General features: G+C 38.7%; 1 protein-coding gene across 1 annotated transcript in view; it reads right to left on the bottom strand.

Annotated features, from left to right (window-relative positions):
- The window catches only part of SAMSN1 (SAM domain, SH3 domain and nuclear localization signals 1), a 151,939-nt gene extending 139,384 nt beyond the window's left edge, over positions 1-12,555 (bottom strand). The window contains exons 1-3 of the mRNA XM_057696114.1: positions 12,457-12,555; positions 10,433-10,539; positions 6,080-6,170 (exon numbers count right to left, since the gene is read on the bottom strand). The gene's annotated coding sequence lies outside the window, so the exon portion shown is untranslated. The remainder of the gene's footprint in view (positions 1-6,079; positions 6,171-10,432; positions 10,540-12,456) is intronic.
- Between the last annotated feature and the right edge of the window lie 5,302 nt (positions 12,556-17,857).

The raw sequence follows: 17,857 nt of genomic DNA on the forward strand, positions 1-17,857 counted from the left end.
TGCCTCAATTTCATCCGTAAAGCACCTGGCATAGAATTGAATAATTTCAAGGTTCTTGCATGTTTTTCCAAACTCCTGTAGAAAACTGCAATGAATGAAAGATGGCTTTAAACTTTGTGAGCAAACTAGAATAAGTGTTTTAAAATATCTGACAACACTAAACGGAATGGAAAAAGTGTATTTAGTTTAAAAGGAAGCTTATGACTACAAATAAAATTGTCATTTTCATTAATAGTCCTTTAACATTTTAATTTAATATAAAAGATATAGCTAGGTAATAACAAATATAGCTAGTATCTTCTACCCAACAGACTTCAAGAGAAGGTCTGGTCCCTAGCCCCAGAGAGCACTCCATGTGAGCTGCGTGATGCTGATGGCCCTGGAATACAGCCTTTTTCCCAACTAAACTGAAATGCTTTTCCTTGATAAGCTTTCACGACCCTGGGAAGTACACATGGTTGTTTACTGTTGATCTTTTTGCTTTCGGTACAGTACAAATTTAGTATCAAGGGCCATCGGTGTCCACTTGTTGGATTTCTCTTCTTGCTTATGTACCTTTTACGTACCATTGTCCAGAACGACCTCAGACTCATCTGCCTTTATGCCAATGCTTTATTTAGTGATGCTAAAATAGTGTGTATTCTCATAGAGCTGGCCAAACCAAACTACTGATATGCCTCCAGGCCGCCAGGCTGGGCCTTGAGGGACTAAAGATCCCAGAACTATCCCCTCTGGTTGTGTGAAGTGTCAGGAGCCATAAATCTCAGCATTATCTGTGTGCGCCTCGATGACACAAGCATTGGGAGCTATGGTGATGAGATGACAAGAGCAGATGTTTGAAGTACTTATTAGCCTAAAAGAAGTGAGGCAAATTTTCCTCCAAGATTTCTTAATGGTAAACTATTAAATAACACCGTTGCCAACTTTTACAAATTGAGCTATACTTTACCTTCTTAATTTTAGCTGTTCTGGCATACTGTGTTTTAATTGTGGCTTTAACAATGTTGAACTCCTTTTCATAGCCTTTTTGACACTGAGAAATGTTTGTTTAAATCTTTTACCCATTCTTAATTGAGTTGTCTGGTTTTTTTCTTTGTAAGAGTTATTTATTTGTAAGAATTTTTATATTCTGTTGAACACTTCGACAAATATATTCAGATGTGTGTTACATCGATTTTTACCAAGCCTATGACTTGATTTTTATCCTAGTGCTGTCATTTAATGAGCAGTTTTAAATTATGTATTAATTAACAAACAATTAAATTTAATTATTTATTAATCTTTCCTTTTTGTTAGTGGCTTCTGTGTCTTAGCTAAGAACTTGCTACCTATTTCAGAGTCATGAAGATATTGTCCATGTTTTATTCCAGGAGCTTTCATATGTAATGTCTGTGATCCATTTCAAATTAATTTCTCTATTTGGTGTGAGGTAGGATTTAAGGGTTTTTTTTGTTTGTTTGCTGTTTTACACTGATACATCCAGTTGATTCAGTGCTACTTCTTGAGAAGATCGTCAATTTTCTGTTGAAGTGAAGTGGCATCCTTATCATATCAAGGCACTGTTTCCAAGTAGATAAGTTTTTGGAATCTCTATCATATTCCATCGGTCTATCTTTGTGTCAGTTTTACACTTTCTTCATTACTATAGCTTTAAAGCAAGTCTTGCTGTCTGGTGGTGGATGTACTTCAGCTTTGCTCTTTGTCTTTAATGTCATCTTGGCTATCCTAGGTCCTTCAGCATGCCTCTTAAAGCAAGAGATTGAAAACCTGGAGAAGAGTCTAAATTTCATCTTGGCCACTGTCTAGCTATGACCTTGTGAAAGACATCTAACCTCCCTCTCTCTGCTCCTCATTTGTAAAATATGCAGGGCCTGAATTAGACAAACCCAAACACTCTTGCATTTGTGATTTTCTAGCCCAATTCACACAGAAAGGGAAGGCAGTTAATGTTTATAAATAAAACACAGGAAGCCTCCCTTGGAAGGAGTTGCTTAAATGCAGTCAAATTTTTCCTCCACAAATATTATTTCACATTTAAAATAATGCATATGAAAGTGTGTTTCGCAATAACGTTTAATATATTATCAAAGGATTTACACATTCAGTAAGTTCCTAACTTGACTCCTTAAGAACAACACAACAAAAGGCGTGGGGTTTTTTTGTTTTGTTTTGTTTTGGTTTTTTTTGGAAATAAAATTTGGACAATATTGGAGAAATTGGATCACATGTATTTCTCTGTTACTAGGACAAGAATTGAGGTCTGCAGTAACTGGTACCACAACCTTTAACCTAAAACCCATCGTCTCCATTTCACTGGGCCAGCACCCCAGTGTCACACTTTGTTTTGCTCTTGAGCATTTTCCTATGTATTTCTTCACACCTAAAATATTCTCTTGCTCTCTTTTCACTAATTCATATCTCTTAGTTTCTTTACAAGTCACTACCTGCTTCTCTTCCGTGAGTAAACTTACTTCATACTTCTCACCTTTTCACTTTGTATTGCACTGCATCTCATCATTTATCAATATACACAAATTGTATTAAGCATGTCATTCGCATCTCTCTAATTAGATTCTAATATGTTTTTGTTTTGAATCGTCAGTCGGATGGGGAGTATTGCATTTAGCGTTGTGCAATCACATCCAGGTTTTTGGGAAGAACTTGAGTGCTTCTTCTGTGCCAGTCATATGTGTACCTCATTTCACAATGGCCTCGTGAGGTAGTCTGTAGCCAGTATCCCTCTTATTTTATAAATGAGGGGAGGTTTATTACAATTAGGTAACACCCTCACCGTCAGAGTGTCTGACTTTCTTCTTCCATCAGGGAGAATGAGATGGGAACAAATTGGATTAGTGGCACTGCCGGCTATTGCGGGTGAGAGGGGAGGTCCTAAAGGGCACAGACTAGAAGTAGGATATTCTTATTGCCAGAAACAAGGGACACTGGGACTGGTGAGAAGACTAAGAGAGAAGGATAAAATCTGGTCAAGGTCTAGGCTGAGGAATCCAAGGTGAATGCCAAATCCAGAGAAGCAGAGTTTGAAATAGTGAGATTACATGGAGGAAAGACTGGTTTGAAACATAAGGATGGGACTGAAAGGAGGGTGTGCAGCAAGAGAAAAGAGCAAGTGATTAATAAGCATTTGCTGCATTAATATATAAGTGAATGCCTTATAAGGATAAATGAGAGAGCGGCATCAAAAACTTATTTTGAGATTTAAAACCTGGGTAATTGACAAAATGTTGGTATCCTTGAATAGAATTAGGGAAGTCCAAAGAAAATGAAAGCTTGAGTAGTGCATGTGGAGATGGATTTTAGATGGGGCGCATCCAGGAAAGAATGTCCAATAAGCAACTGAAAATGTGTATGCTCAGAAGAGAAGTAGAAATGAGAGTCTGCAGCTTACAAAATGCTTTACATGTTTCACCTCATTCTCAAACAAACAAACAAACAAACAAAAAACCCCAAGAAACTGAAAATTTTAAACAAAAGAAATTGAATTAAAAGAAGTAAAGTGACTTGCTCAAGGGACACATCTAATAGGTGGATGATCTAGATTGGAACTCACGTTTCTAATTATAAAGTTCAATGCTAATTTTATTACATCATGCTTCCTTTAGCTGCCCCACCAGTAAGAGTGAGTAAATCATCCAAAATAAATAGAGGCTTTCAGATAACATGATTCTATTCGAGCCACAAATATGATAAAGTCTTATGTTAATATACATGACTTCAGGTGACAAAGAACTGAAATTTATCAAACACAGCAAGTTGACTTCCCCCTTAGTTAAAGTTTTTTTATTTTTTTTTATTCATTCCAAGAGTTACTTGCTTGATGCAATTTGCCTGCTAGTATGGACATAGCTGACAGCATCACCTGCCTGCCAAAAAAATAATGTGCAGGAAGCTGTTAAGTGGATTAAAACTTTGTGCCACAAAGTAATGCCCAATAGCACCATCAAAACTTCCACCTCAGCTGAAGATGTTCCTAAAAACTCGAAACCAGAAAAGAACACATTTAGAAAGCTTCATGAGGCAGAAACTGTAAAAGAAATGACACAATATACCAGCAAAGAAATCAAATACTTGAAAATTTGCCAAGTAGCTGGAAGCAGGAGTTGAGAAAAAAACAATCTGAGTACTGCTGATTTTCCAATAATCTGGGAGTTTTTAAAAACAGTAAAATAAAATAAATTATATGTTAGTTATCTGTTGCTGCAGAACTGCTACCCTTATTTCTCCTGCCTTCTATTGCCAAAGGAAGGCACCATGCAAGCCCAGATTCAAGGTGTGGGGAAGCAGATGCCTCCTTTTAATGGAAGGAGCTGCAAAGTCACATGGCAATGGGTGTGGACATGTGGCAAGAACAATTACAGCTACCTTGTAATAACTCTACCACAACCAGCAGTGAGCTGTTTGAGTTGAGCCAGTTCACTTTGCCTCTCTTGGCATCAGATTCCCTGTCTCTAAGGGTTAGGACCAGATGCTCCCTGGGATTCCTTACTTTTCTCTGTTTCTAATGCAATGACTTCCAAAACTGCCATTCAGGCAAATCAGAGGATTTTTAGTTAACGTGAAGAAAAAAATAGTCTATAAGCAAAGTGGCAGGTAGTTGTTTGGTTAAGTGTAAAGTCACCTAACTAAAGTGCAAAACTGTTACGTAGACTATAAAAGTGAAAGAGGATGTCATAAAATCAAACATTACGGTATCGCAAGTTGCACATGATTAAAAATGACCAGCTTAGCCATTTGTCATCCAGAGGGATTCCAATACTCTGTGTTAGAAATTGAATTGTCTACTTCACGTCCTAAATGACCCAGCCTGGCCCTGGCTCATCACCAATATTCTGTTTCGTAGATTTGTCTTCATCAATACTTCAGGATGTGAAAATGCCAGATGTTAGAAATACTTGGATTGACTGTTAACATAGTTTAAGTGGTTAATTTCTTTATCTTCTATTTCACTTGGACCATAGAGATTCAACCAAGTTTAGGAAGCTTAAACTTTAGTCATGCAGATACTAAGAGAAAGAAGTCAGTCAAGCAGTCAAGGGTACTTCCTGTTTTAATATGCAGAAAAATAGCAGAGTCTTCTAGAAATCCCAGCTTTGAGAGAAGACAAAACACATTCTTTTCTGACTGATGAGGAAATAGTGGCTAAAATAAAAGTGTTACTGACTAGAAATAAAAACAATGCATTGAATGCTAAAAAAAAAAAAAAAAAAAAATTAATACTTCCCATTGGTTTAATATGCAAATATCTGTATGCTTTGTTTTTCTACAGGATACACAGTTAAAATAGCAAACTACTGGAATCTGAAGATTACCTTAATTAGATCTGACCTGTTTTAAATTAAAGCAGGCTAAAGAAGTTAACCCCAACCAGCCCCATCAGCAAGAAAGGATATGTCTGAATCTAGCACTAATTGCAATTTATGAAAGTCTACAGTCAGGCAAGAATGAGAAAATGCTCAGATCTAAATGGAGCTGTTGCTGTAAGAAAACCATTTCCTTGATAGCTGCGTGTTCATTGTCTTAGCTCTCAGGCCCCCAGACAGCTGTCTCTTAGACTTTAGGAAATTAGACACCAAAAAGAAGATCTGAAAAACGAAAACCTGCTAAGTCTGTACAGGGCAGACAGAGGTCATGCAGAGCTATATTTAGGATTAATATTGAGAGCCTGTTTTTGTGGGAAGGGGTGAATGTTAAAAGTGCTCATTGTATACATCTTAGATAGCATTTAGAGAAGTTAGTAAGTTGATGTAAAGAAGTAGCAACCTGCTCTATTAAAACCTAGAGTGTTCATCCATTTGTTTACTGCTGGAGTGATGAGTAGTACTAATCCACACACATGGTGCAGTCTTTATATTTTCAAAATACAGAGATTTAGATGACTTTAGCAAGGGAAAACTGCAACACAAAAAAAAAATGCACTTTAGAAAATAAACTCATTTTCTTTGCATTCTTCTTTCCATTGCTTCTGAAAATGTTTGAAAATCATTAGCACCATAAACTTTACAGTCTCATTTGCCAAATTGGCCCCTTTCTTTCCCCACTCCCAACCCTCGGTTATATTCACCTTCTGTTTCTGTAGTATACAGCCGAAGACACAGGGTTGCAACTGCAGCAAGCACTCTGACTTTCTTCATGCACGTGAGTTCTCAGGAATCCTTATCAAAACAATCAGAAGAGGAGATTTCACAACTGACATCCCTCTTAGACCAGCTTCCTGACTTCCTTCAACCTCTCATGTGTCTGGCATGTAAATGATTTCTTTTTAACTTGTCAATGGGAGGTTAAACTCCTTCTGTGTTCAAGATTTCATCTCCTCCCCACCATCCCTTCCAGAACCAAGACCTTATACTACTAACTGATGTATTTTTGGCCTTTTCGTCTGCACTTGTTCTATCACTGAAGTCCACACATCAGCTCAAGCCATCCTTGCCTTTAAAAATACCCTCTCTGACCTTAAACCTTTTTTCCACTAGCCATCGCTCTCTTTCTCCTTCCTTTTATAACCAAATTTTTCTGGAGATTGGTTTATAATCACTTGGCCAGCTCATTTGTTCCTTAATCTGCTGCAATCAGAATTCTGTCTCCATCATCCCATGGAAAGTGATTTGTGGAAGATCACTGTGATTCAGATTTCCAATCCAATGGAACCCCTGCAACGCCATCGGTCTGTAGCTCCTGAAACAGTTGGCTGCTTCTTTCTTCCTGGAATGGATAACCCCTTCTCCTGGCCTTTTGCTATTCCTTTGACTATTCCCTCTCAGTCTTCCTCAAGGCCTTGATTCTACTGCCTCCCCATCTACTGCCATAACATCTGCCCACTCTCTCCACATCTGTCTCTACCCTCCAATCCCCTGGTGCCCTAGTTCCTTCTTTACAATCTTTCCTTAGACTATAGCAATTTTCTCCTCATGAGTCTTGTTGCCTCCACTCTCTTCCAATTCTACCTCAACTATTCTCTTGCTGTCAATGTGATCTCTCAAATTGTCTTTTCTGAAACCTTTGAACTCCTTCCTAGCATTTCTTTTCACAGTGCCTTAGCTTCAGTTTCCCCAGATGCAGAGCATGACATAAGGGTTCACACAATGAGTGTATTTGAACATACAAGAAATACAAGTAAGGGAGTGGGAAACTCATGCAGAGACAGCAAGGCAGGGTGCCTGGAGCTTAATCCCACTGGAATACTTAGGGAAATGCTGCAAAACTCATGTCTCAGAGTTATCCCACTGGAGGGTGAGGTTTGTTGAGGTGTAGGCACATCAACTCCTGGGAGGGGGTCTCACTTCCCTTGGCACTTCTAGCCTGCTCTGAGTGAGCAGAATGACCTCCTACAGTTCCAACCAAGCCTCAGTCACAGCTAGAAGTTTGCACTGGAGCGCAGTGAACTGGTTTAGGTACAAGGGATGTGGGCGAGGCTCTGACAGCACCTGCTACAAATGGCTTGCAAATGTCTTTGGCTTTCTTTATAGCACATCTTCTCCCCTTACCTCCTGTGGCACCCTGCCTCACCTTCTAGCACACAATGCTTACAAGATCAGGGAGTACAAAATTGAAAGAAAGAGAGAGAGAGGGAGGGATGGAGGGAAGGAAGGAAGGAAGGGAGGAAGGAAGGAAGGGAGGAAGGGAGGAAGGGAGGGAGGAAGGAAGGGAGGGAGGAAAGGAGGAAGAAAAGAAGGAGTGAAGGGCAGAATAGGCTTTGTCAGTAAAATATGGTTTTCAGGTTTTAGGACCAGGAAATGTCTTGGTTGTCCCAACTTCTATTAGCCAATGAAAGATACAGTAACTCACTGTTTTTCCCAGCTGAAGGCAGTTAACAGGAAGCTCAGAGTTGGGCACCGAGCTACAAATTAGTGGCAACTTTAAATTTAGTTATTTTCTCATATTACATTTGCTTATTCATTATATAATTTAACTCCTGATTATTAACATTTTTTACAACAAAGTTATATATAATTCTAATTTAGAAATAAAGAAATGATTGAGTTTGTTGCCTTAGAAAACCGGGAACCACTACGTCCCTCACCATATGTATCGCATGGCATTTGTTGAGTCAATTTTATAATATTCCATTTGGGATAAATTTTGTTGCTAGGAAACTAACTGTCTGTGGTCTGTGTGTAGTGAGGAATAGTAATGAATACCTTCAGGACCAAGCCAAAAACCTTAGCATGGAATGGAAGACCCTTCATGACCCAGCCCTGATGGCCTCTGCAATCCCGGTGTCCCCAGCTGTCCTGCACACTTTATGTCCAGCCACAGCAACTTCTTTTGGTTTCCTGAATGCACCAGCTCTCTAATTTTTCCATGTCTTTGCATGTGCTGCTTCTCCTTCCAGAGTACCCTGGCCTCTCCAACATCATTCATTGCTTAACTCCAGCTTCCTTTTTAAAACTTGACTTACAGGTCACTTTTTCTGTGAAGTCTTCTCTGCCCTCACTTTGCTAGTATACAATTGATATCTTCGTTTTAGGTTGGCTTGGTACCTAGGCAAACCTCTATCATGGTATTAATCAAGTAGGATCGTAGGTGTCTGCTTATATAATTGTCCCTCTGTAAAGGATGAGCTTCCAGAACACAGAGCTTGTCTTTCATTTGTGTTGGTAACCTCAGTGCCCAGCAGTGTCTAGCATGAGTAGGTGTTCAGCCAAAGTTCGACGAGTGAAAGAACATAAAGACAGCTGAGCAAAAGATGGAAAACTCGAAGGGATACAGAAAGCTTCGGGGCCATATTTCAGTCAAGGGAAACCATCCTCCAGGCAAGAAGTAATTAACAGGCGTTTGGCAGAGCGTGTTCCTGGGAGTGAACCCCTTTAGAAACATGAAGGATAGAACTTCTACTTAAAGTACACTCTGGCCAATTGTATAAGCCGAGGCTGAGAATAACCTGCTTGTAGCAAAAGGAACTTGAGAAAAGGAAGTAACATCCCAGGGAAGAATCTCCTCTTACCTAAGAATTTTGGCAGAATTTGAGCAGCAGAAAAATGTAACCATTGAAACCAACCTTGAGCAGATTCTTTTCTTACTTCTAATTGAGCACATATGACCATTTACTCACAAGGCAAGATTGGAAATTAATATTAGAAATACCTATCATTCAGTTTATTGTAAAAAATTATGCTGAATTTTATCATACATTAAGTTGTAATACAGTAGTTCCCAACCCATTGTTATTCTTAATTAATCATTTTGTTGTTTTATAAAATCTCCTGTTTAAGGGAAACATAACTGACGATCACGGTCAAGATTTGAGGCACCAGAGTGAAAGAAACCAGATAAGCAACAACCCTTAGTGATTATTTCTGCAATGAGATTTATCCCTGTAACATGTTAAAGTTTTACTCTCTTAGCCTATATAAAAGGGATTTCAAAAAAAAAGAAAAAGGGAAAAAGACAACGTATAATGGTCTAAATAATAAAGAGAGAGAACATAAGGCTAGCATCCTGAAACTGCTGGTGGGACATGCTTCTGCCGAGCTGGGGAAAGAATTTGAGGGGCTCTAAGCAGATCAGGGGAAACGTTCCTCGTGAGTTGCTATTCCTATGAGACATGTGATAGGAAGACACGTGGGAGAGAGGATGTTTAAGACATGTTGCAACTCCTATTTCAAGGTTCAGAATGTCCTCGCCCATTGGTTTGCCTGTGAAGGATTGCCATACAGATTTAAGAAGCTTTGTAAATACTCCCAATGCCAGACTAACGTCTCTTCAAAAGAAGGACCCAAAGGTTGGGCGTTTTGTAGGTGAACATAGAATTTTAGATGTTTTGCTGAGTTATTATGATATCTTTCTGCTACACCAAATTTATGCTGTCTTTGACAAATAATATAGGTGCCTTGCCCACATTCCACCCCCCAACCCCCCTCCGCCTGCCATTTCTTGTTCTCTGACTTTCACATAGGCTAGCAGAACAAAGACTGAGAGCACAGACTGCGGACCCAGACTGCCTGTCTAGCTTGCTATGTGGGTGACCATGGGCAAGTTATGTGCCTTGGATTCCTTATCTGCATAATAGGAGAGTAATAATTCCTTGAAGGCTTGTTATAAAGATTAAAAGAGTTACTATTAAAGTGAAGTTCTTAGATCAGTTCCTGGAACATCCTGAGCCCTGAATGTACTTGTTAAATCAATAGCCCAACGTTAAGAAGGTAAAATGAGGCAGTGTATAAACCACACCTTCATAGTGAGTGAAAAAATGTTATGGAATGCCCACCCTGTGACTTAAACATGTCTGCTCATGCCCTGGGTAATAATGACACGGTGAGAACAGTTATTATTATTGTTTCCACCTCCAAATGAGCAAAATCAATCACAGAGAAGCCAGAGGATGTGTTCACAGCTCACACACCAAGTCCGAGTAGAGCTGGGCTCACTCAAATGGGCAATTTGACTCCTCTTGGCTCTAAGGGCCCTGCTTACATACCTGCTGTGACATTCATGAACAGCTCCTCCAAGACTCCTCTTCATGCAACCTCTCTTCCTGCCAAATGGAAACCTTCATTCCCATCTTGAAGTGCAATGCATGGAGAACTCAATGAATCATAGAAAGAGGACCAGAAAGAATATCAGAGGTTTTAAAACCATACCATCTATTTTTTAGATAAGGAAACTCATAGAGTTAAGAAGCTTGCTCAGGGCCATGTAAGTTGTTTAGTATCAGAGTCACAGTGCAAACCCATTTTCTTGATTCCCAGCTTAGCGTTCTCCATTATACCCATCAGTAGAGCAGTTTTGATGGGAGAGCAGGGGAAGGGCCATGAGGTCAGGGGACCTTTGAGGAAACATCAGAGAGATGCTAGCAACAAAAAAGGAGAAGCCAGGGTCCCAAAGAAGTGCCCCGCCAGTTCTGCCAAAACATCCTAAATTGGTTTAGGCAATAACTTTTCAAGAGTTTGGGATTTGTAGATGCAAACTATTATATGGAAAGTAGATATATAAAGTCCTGCTGTTTAGCTCAGGGAAATAGTCAATATCCTGTGATATGTGATAAACCATAATGGAAAAGAATATGAAAAAGAAGATATATATATATATATATATAAAACTGAGTCACTTTACTGTATAGCAGAAATTAACACAGCATTGTAAATCAACTATACTACGAAAAAAAATTTTAAAAAACCTTCTAACTGTAACAGCTAGAACATTTTAAAAATATTTTAAATAAATTACATAGATTAATTTAATTGATAGGAATTTGCATTTCCATTTAAAGTAGCTGAAAGTAACCTACTTAAAAACTCAGTCCTCAAGTTTTGGATAAAGTCTATAGGAGCACATAACTGTGTTCACTTTCTTTGGTGTTATAATTTGCCTTTGGGAATTCTTGAAATGGGTTTGGTTTATTTATTCCTACATTTCAATATCCAGCACAGCACACAGCACTGGGTGAATATTTTTATTTACTATTTTCGTGTATATAGTGGCCCTCAAACGTTCCTGAACACGAGAATCACTTAGGATAGCTTGTTAAGAAGGTGGATTCCCTGAATACCACCTCCAGAGAGGCTGACCCAACAGGACTGTGGGCCATTTTTAACAAGCTCCCACTGAGTCTGAGGGAGGCAGCTTTATATAATGTTCAAATTAAAAATACAAATAATAGCCTGGATCAATGTGCCATCTTTCGTCATTATTTTATCCAAATTTTCCAACCCGTGCACACTTCCCGAGGCTCTCTTACAAGCGCTCTAACTCACATGGCACAGAGATCCCAGCAGCACTATCTATTCTTTTTCCTAGCCAGAACGGTAGCAGAACTTCAGCGCAGTATTCTTATTGTGTCTCCTTAAGTCTCTCAATTAATGGTTATTTTTTTGCTATTGAGACTGGATTGGGGAAGAGTTGTTTAGAGAAATGTTGAAGGGCAAAACTGGACTTTTTTAGCACAATGGAAAACGCGAGGCCTCCTGGAATAGGGACTTAGTCAATGTCTCCTCAAGTCTGTCTTTTTGCTGGTTTCCAAATATTTTAAATTAGTACAATGATCTCAGAGTCAGGCTCACACCCTGAGAGATAAAGTGATAGCAGAGCAATTAAGTGACTAATGCTAGTCCTTGATGGCAGGCATCCACAAAAAAAAGGTTTTCTGGGGTCAGATTGAGACATTGTGAAAAGAAGTAGGTGTTGCACATAAACACAAATACATGTTTGGGCCTAAATTCTTCACATTTAAAGGTCTATGTGGACTTAGTGCACTGTTCTCAGGGCCTTTTACAAGCAGATCCAGCTCTCACAGCAAGTAACAAGATCATGACTAGGACTTAAGTAGAAAATACCATCATTTACAATGTGTTTTTGTTTCTTTTTTGTTTTGTTTTGTTTTGGAAATATTTGTTAAAGAAAGTGTGTTTGGTGGTTTAATTATCATCAATAAGTAATTAAGAGAGACTGGGAACATAACACCATACTAAGACTTAGACAATATAAACAAAATAACAGATACACCTGCTATCGATGAGTATGTGAATAAGTAAGAATCTAACATTTCGTACACAAACACAGTCAGGCATCTGTTGGGTGGATGGAAAATGAGAGAATTGTGAGTTCGTTCCTTATCTTACATGCTCTAGGCTTTTGAAAGCATGCCCTGGTCGCTTGAATTCATCCACAGTGCTTTTGTTAAGACTTGAAACATGTTAAGACTTGAGACAGAAACCTGAAGAAACAGAAAATGGACAAGATTAATCTGAGTACAAAGTGATACCGCCTACCCAATCTTGAAGGGACAGCAAAGGATCATGGTCTTTACTGGTTGTAAATGGGACCAGTAGTCAAATGACCCTGATAAGCCTTGCACTACGATAATAACAAAAAAGAAGAGTGTAGTGCTCCTGTCTTTAAAAACCGTGTAAACTAGTGGTGGAGAAGAGCACAGCATAAGTGCAGGTGAATTTTTAAAGTATCAGGAACAAGTACCACACAACAGAAGACAGAATAAAGTGCTAAACAGTAAACAAATTTGGACAGAAAGGGGTGGGGGTGATGTTTTAGGTGAGGACAATAGCAGATCTTCAAGGAGGAAAATAATAAGGGAAGCAGGAGGGCAAATAGTTCACGTCTGGCTGCAGAAAGGAGGAGAGAACAGCGTACAAAGCAAAATCAGAACAGTAAAGCACAGGACGGACAAAGGAAGAGAGTCAGAACATTGTATTTTGATGCAAAGGAAAACCAGGTGCTCTTTTAAAGTTATTTAAAGAGAGTGACATAATCAAAAGGATGATTGCAGAAGATCGTTCCTTCTACTTATAATTGGAAGAAGGAAAAAAAAAAAAGATTGAGGTCTGATGACTTTTTTAATCCATTCATTTTAAAGCCTACATGGAGGACAAACTTAGATCAAAAACCTGAAAGAACTTCACAACCTTTCATCAGATGCCCAGGAGTTCTTGGCAGGAAACGTGAGGACACCTCTGCATTAGACCATGATACCTGATTTAAAAAAAAACACATATACACACCCTTCTTCCATGGAAACAAATAGTGTGTTCCTCTTCTGCCAAGGTCATTCTGCATATACAGATGGCTTAGGTGGCTCAGTGTAGCTAACTCTTTTGGCAGAGGGACACAGATTTCCATCAAATCCTTCCCCTGCTCACAGATATCTGGCCCCCAGCCTTGCTTGATCCTGACACTTTAGACAAACTGTGTTGTGTTGTTTGCTGTTGTTCTTATTTTTTGTTTCTCTAGCCCTGATATCTTTTGTAGCAGTTATTAGTGGCGACATATAGGTGAAGGCAACTGAGTATTAACCTCAGAGAGGTAAGGCATCTATCTCTGTCTTCATCGCCAAAGTTGTGTGGTTGGGGAAAGTCTGTTAACACAGCTCTCCTTGGCTAAGATTCACTTCAGTGTTTGTAATTTCTCTGAAGACCCATTGAGCAACCTGGCCTGAGTTTGAATTTGTGCAAAAATGCCTCTAACCAGGTGAGTCGCACATTGTTTCCAGCTCATTAGAGATGTTTTGGACAACTTCTTTAATGAGGTTTGACATCTGACTCCCACCGCATATGTGACTTTCTCCACCGTGTCACCCTCCCCCCACTCTTCCTTTGCTTTTACTCATTTTTTGTGAGTGAATCGTCTGATCCTGTCCCTTATATGACTATGCGCTAGTTTGATTAATCTCTCTCATCAACCCTCCTTCCTGAATCCTCTGATTAAATCTGGTCTTCTCCCTCCCCCCTCCATAATGCATGGACCTTTTATCAGCTTTTAATTATTTAAAAGAACGTTTCTTTCTATCATGGTTAAGTTAGTCACTGCAGTTTTCTGTCGACCACATAGCTTCTATTAAAAATTATTAAACCCAATTAAGAAAGGCTTTCCAACACCAAATTCTAAAGGCTATAAAATATTCTTTTTTCTATTACATTGGCAAACTTGCTAGGCTGGAGGAGGAAATAGACACAATACGTCTCACCAAAATCCATCTCTTCGCCCTGGCCTAAATGTCATACGGTACTCACCAACAGATTGAGGAAATGTGACTTAAATCAAATTATCAGCAGGTGACTGTAAAAGCACTAGGGATCATTCCCAAGGCGTTTTATTAGTGGGTATTTCCGATCCTAGCAGTCAAAATTCTAGTGGCCTTCCACCTATGTTAGACCTTTAGACATTACTCATTATTTTATTAACAATCCGGCACAATTATTGAAAAGTGACACAGTAAATTAATCAGCTGCTTAATTCAAAAAAGCCAAACAACTGATGGGACTGATTTTTCACCCATTTGACTGAATCAGTTGGGTGTTGGTCATGGTATAGATGCTGTCTTCAATGAATCTGCTCTCTAATTCATTTTCTGATGGCTATGAATGAGCTGAAACCAGCTAAAATAAGATGTGATCTTTATAAGCTGAAATAGCTTGTGGGTCTAAATATAATGAAGTAATGGGACACAACTTATGTCAATTAGGTAAGAAGAAAGAAAATATCCAGAGAGAGCTAGACTGACTTGCCTAAGCCAGAAAGGCATTTGAGGTCAAGGCTGACCCCACTGCAAATCTGGCATGATAATGCAACACTGTAACTAAGAGAAGCACAATTCTTAGCTGTATTAATAGGTGAACAGCATGTCAGGAAACATGAAGAAATCTTCACGAGTAGTCACCAAGCAGAGCTAATATTCAGCTAGTAAGCACCAGAGTGGCATATAGGCAAGAGTGACCGCGCCAATTGGTCAAAGCCCTTCAGTGTTAATATTTAAGATTTTATTATACTGTGTTTACGAGGAAAGTTAGTGTTATAAGAGGATATTCTTTTGATAGTGATTAAAGGGAAAGAAATGGTCACTTTATAATTTACTGAATATATGGACTCTAGTTTTGTCTCCACTCTTAATTAGAACCAGGTGCTAGTTATCTCTGTAGCTCTTTGCTCTGACACAGAGAGTTCGGCTAAATAATATTAATGGTCACTTCTAGCTCTAAAATCCTGACTCTAGGGACCTTGTCTCAGGATTTCTCAAAACAAATAATTTTACATCTAAATTAAAATATGAGTTAAGATGTATGCCATTCATACAAGACTCGTGTCTAGAAAAACCCTGAGTTTTAGATATTTAGTGATATTTAACTTTTTGCATTACTGCTGCGTGTATATGTGTGTGAACGGTATGCCTCTCCGTAACAGTAAAGACATAAAGTAAAATATACATAGAAACTTACTGTTACTCAGTAACACATTGGTTGGAGACACTAATGTGAACATTTAACTTTACCTTCCTGTCTTTTTATTTTCGATCAATATTTGTTCCTGTTTCACTAAAGAGGTTGTGCACTTGGGGGTGGGGAGGGGTGGATACGCTAGTTTGGGTGAAGAGAAAGTCACCAGAGGTCACACTTACAGAAAAAAGAATTCTCCTTTTACTTTCTATTGTTCAAATGAAAATTCTGTATAATCCACTAACCATATCTCATAAATTACAATGGAGAAGACACAACGTGGATACCAAAATTGAACAGATTTTGGCCACAACCTTTCTTGCAAATTCCAAGCCTCACATTGTTATTAGTTTATTAATGTAGAACTAGTTGAAAGTATGGAGAGCAGATGTTTTAGAAGAAAACAAAGCCTCTGGAGATGTCTCTCTAGTGTAGCTCATCTGCAGAAGTAAAAAACTTCCTGAGCCCTTTTTCTTTCCCTTAAATCGCAGGAGTTGAACCCGAGCCCTCGGCAGTGAAAGCTCAGAGTCCTAACCACTGGACCGCCAGGAAATTCACCCTCCTGAGTCTTTCAACATTCCAGTCAAATACTTCTGCAAGTATTTTCCAAGTATTGCCTCAGAGGTGTGTTGATTAAACTATCTTATTAGGCTAACTGCTTGTTTTTAAATAAGCATAAACTTAGTATAAGTGGTGAGAGAAGTCTATATAAAGGAAAATAGTTTTTATTTAGCAAACAAACTGGTTCTCATGTTTATTCATCCATTACATCACACACACACACACACACACACACACACACACAGTGTGATGAGGAATACCAACTAGAAAGAAACAAAATCAATTCTGGTTAATAAAAATTCAAACTTCTTTGAGATTCTTTTCTTTAGAAGAGGTGAATGGCGGGAGGGATAAGACATTTTCTCCTTAAGAACGAAGAACTACTGAACATGGGGGATTTATTTAATGTGGAAAGTCACATTATTGAGATTAGACATCTCTTCTTCAAGGTGCTTCTGGGAGATAATGGCACTCATACCTATAATTCAGTGGAGGCATCGGTTTTGCCTGGTAACATAAAAATGGACCTGAGAACTGAAGTTAACACCTTCATCTCTGCATAGCACATGACTATTTTAAGAATAACTCTAGAAAATATTTGCTTTTTTACATTACTCTCATTTCTAAAATTTTCTTTTAAGGAGAAGACTCTATGAGTATTTTTCCTAAAAATATGACCAATTTTAAGACAAATTAAAAAGAAAGAATGAAAGAATAACTTATAATACCATTTTATTAATATGTACAATCAAGGTAGGAAAAATGAAACTTCAGCATGAAATGGGCAACAGAATTGGAAAATAACTCTTCGTTTGTATACTAGGTACAATATAATACCTTGTTTTAAAATAAATTTTAAAATGAGGAAGCAACTGATTTTTATCATTCTTTTTGACCACCCTAAATATGCTTACCCCAGAGAGAATGAGTGCAAAGAGAGAAATGTTGATTCTCAGAAAGTAGATGGTGAGTGTACTCATCTCATCTATGAATAAGCTATGGCTTCATCAGCAAAGTTTCCAGCCTCTACCTCCACCCTGCCTGTTTCCTCTCAAAATTCAGCCCATCACAGTCTTGTTTCTTTTACCTTCATTACACCATGATTACAATCAAATTATAACTTCCTCAATCCCATCTCTTCATGGTGAAGGACAGGAGTCAGAGGCTCTTTTAGCCCTTGACCCCACCCCACCCCCACCCCCCCAAGCCTGGAAGTCTACTACAGTGTGGTTAGGGCACCTGTCCCAGGCACCCTAGTTCATCTTATTCAGTGAGCATGTTTGCCCAACATCTACCCCTTTTTCAAGACTCCATTCTAATTACACTTAACTCCAACACACTTCCCCAGGTTTCTCCAAACTAGAATGGCTGCCTCCCCTGAATTCGCAATACTTAGATTCTGTATATGTGAAAAATTACCCTGCCTTTTGATCCTTACCAGGTGATATTTTACAGTGTTTGACATCTCAACTTAGCAATTAGACTGATAATTGTCACAGTTGCCATTTTTGAGTGCCGATTATGTGTTAAGGAGAATTTATGTGTTTAAAAGTTTACATTAAACCTGCACAGAAGTTATTATCCTCATTTCATATAGTAAATGAGGCAGAAGGGTTAAA

The sequence above is a fragment of the Hippopotamus amphibius genome, chromosome 10 (assembly GCF_030028045.1).
Source record: "Hippopotamus amphibius kiboko isolate mHipAmp2 chromosome 10, mHipAmp2.hap2, whole genome shotgun sequence".
In the NCBI taxonomy this organism is placed as follows: Eukaryota; Metazoa; Chordata; class Mammalia; order Artiodactyla; family Hippopotamidae; genus Hippopotamus; species Hippopotamus amphibius.